We start from the raw sequence: 2,976 nt of genomic DNA, 5'->3' as shown, positions 1-2,976 counted from the left end.
AAAAAAAAAAAAAAGATACGTACCGATTTCATCCTTGCATGTGATTGGTTTTGTGCAAAACGATGGCTTGCCTTGCCCCACAATATTGCAAGCACTCACACGATATTCATAGGTGTCACCCTCTTTCAAGCCTTCTACAGTGTATTTCCTATCAAGCATTTTCTCCTTAGTAACTCTGTGGAATTTTTCTTTTCCAATGAGACGACTCTCTAGAACATACATGGTGATATCTGAGCCCCCATTATATTTTGGAGGATTCCAAGTTAATGTAACAGAGTTCTTTGTAACTGCTTTAACCTCTAGGTCTTCAGGACGGTCAGGAACAGCTGTGAACAAACACAAAAATATGTTAAATTCATTTTCCTGCAGATTCATCTCATATGACAATAACTTACAGCATAAAATCAACTTACTTATTGGATCTCTAATGATAAGTTCTTTTGTTGTCTCTGTGAAAGGACCCATGCCAATAATATTCTCTGCTGCAATTCGGAAAAAGTAGGCTTTCCCTTCAGTCAGTCCCTGAACAACAGCATTCTGTCTTGTAACTGTATAGCTTACTGGAGTCCAGGCTCTATGGTCAGATTCACGTTTTTCAATTATGTAGTTGGTAATAGGAGAACCACCATCATCTTCTGGAGTGAACCATGTCAGTTTACAAGAGTCATTTGTTAGGTTCTCAGTAAGGAATGGCATGCCAACTGGGCCTGGCACATCTGAAATCGAAGAAAAAAATGGAGCATTTAAATATACATACCGAATGTTATGAAATTTAACTTGTTTACAAGGAATGAAATTGCTTTTTACCTAGGACATCAACAATAATGGTCTTCTTCCGCTCACCACCTGCATTTTTAGCAAGAAGAGTGTATACACCCTGGTGGCTCCGTTTGCAATTCTTGATGACTAAAGAAGAACTAATAGCCGTTTCTTCAATTTTAGCTTCTTCTGGTAAAGCTCGATCATCTCTGCTCCAAGTCACTGTTGGAGTTGGTTTTCCTGAGACATATGCTATGATCCGAATTACTCCTCCAGCATGAACAACAATTCTGTCTCTGACACTTGCATCCAAATTAATATCAGGAGCCACTGTGGGAGGTGAGCAAAATAAAAAAAAAATCAGTCTTTTTTTTTTTTTAAGTTCTCATTTTGAATTAGAAATATTTAAAGAAGTAAATGAAAGTGATAAATACCAATTCTGTCCTTCATTTCAATAATGTCTGTGACTTCTCCAGGCTCTCCAATGCCAGCAGCATTCACTGCCCTTACTCTAAATTTATAAAAACACCCTTCTTTTAATCCTGCCACAACAAATTTGGTTCCTCTGATTTCTTTATCCTTTACCTGGAAAAAAATATTATACAATCAACCAAAAAAATCACGGTATCATCAATTTCTTTGTGATGCTTGAAATAAATCTTAAATGAGAAACTGTTTCACATTTACAAGTACAAGACATTATTGAGCATACAGTAATCTAGCTCATATAGGAGTTTTCAGAAACTGGGATACAAGTTGTTGTTCTGAAGATTCACTTTTTTGATAATTTTAAGACAGAGACATTACAATGCTCTATAGGTCCATCAGGATTACTTGTTTTGTTCTGTTGGTCAAATAAGCTCATATAAGTGACAGTGGTGCTAAAAAAAGAAAAAAAGAAGAAAAAGAAAAATTTGTTCTTTTATAAATCCCAATGTGAATCCTGTTTACCTGGAAAAAATGCAGGAAATTTATGTACTACTTTAAATGCATCTCAGTATTTACACAAATACAAAAAATGGCCAAAGTATTCTATTTAAAGGAAAAAAAAAAAAGACAGGGGCTATATTAGTTATAACTAATTTAGCAGAGATTATGGCTGTGATAACTTGTTTTTCTCTTCTGTTTTTTTTTTTTTTTAAATTCACAGATCACCGATCACCTGCATATTTTGTCTTATTTTTAAATACAGAATTATAAAAAATCTAAGATAAAGAAACTGCTCAGTGAACTGGGTGTTGTGGAGTGGCAATTACTCATTTTAATTTTGGTTGCACAATTTAAGTATATGATATTTTCATATGCATTATGATGCAAAATATCAAGTTTTAGAAAATAACATCCATAATGAAAATTTGTAAAAGAAATAAACAAACAGATAAAGAAATTAATACATGTATAAATAAATAAATAAATAAATATATAAATACATATATATAAATACATACATATATATATATATATATTTTTTTTCCTGGAGACACTTCTTTAGATAAACATACAGAGGAAAAAAATCAGATTCTGTAGGATTTCCACCTACCTTTTCCCATTCTTCCTTTCCTTCCTCTTTATACTCAACAATGTACCCAGTGATCCTAGAGCCACCATCCTTTAATGGTGGAGTCCACTCCAAGTCTACAGAAGATTTTGTCCAATCAGTAACTTTTGGAATAGGAGGGCCAGGTGGGGCTAAAAAATATGATTACACAGTTACGGCATAACAATATATTCTGTGTTCCCATTTGAGTATTTTCAAATTCAAAAATGGGAAACAAAATATTTACCAATAGGGTCTCTAGCAATTGCTGGATCAGACGGCATGCTTGGTGGTCCAACACCAGCTGCATTAATAGCCGATACACGAAATTGATATTCAGAACCTTCAATCAGACCAGTAACTTTGTATGAAACACCGAGTGCCATAGGTTTGATTGGGTCACGATTAACCCTGGTCCATCTCTTTCCAGTAGTTTCTTTGCGCTCCAACCAGTAACCAGTAATAGGAGAGCCACCATCGTGTTCTGGTTCTTCCCAGTTTACAGTCATAGAGTCACGTGTTATACTGCTAACTGTTGGTTTGTCACATGGTCCAGGAACAGCTGGGGAAAAAAATTACAGATAGCTTGTAAAAAATTGCTACAGGAAGATGGAGATACCTAGAGTGCAAAACAGACCTATGTAGTCACATAATTACAGTTGCAGCAGTTGCTTTTTTTT

At 34.8% G+C, this 2,976-nt stretch overlaps 1 protein-coding gene across 1 annotated transcript in view; it reads right to left on the bottom strand.

The window, feature by feature from the left end:
- The window catches only part of TTN (titin), a 235,702-nt gene that overhangs the window by 61,298 nt on the left and 171,428 nt on the right, over positions 1-2,976 (bottom strand).

Source organism: Meleagris gallopavo, chromosome 7 (assembly GCF_000146605.3).
Source record: "Meleagris gallopavo isolate NT-WF06-2002-E0010 breed Aviagen turkey brand Nicholas breeding stock chromosome 7, Turkey_5.1, whole genome shotgun sequence".
Classification (NCBI taxonomy): Eukaryota; Metazoa; Chordata; class Aves; order Galliformes; family Phasianidae; genus Meleagris; species Meleagris gallopavo.
This window is presented reverse-complemented; position numbering and strand designations above follow the sequence as displayed.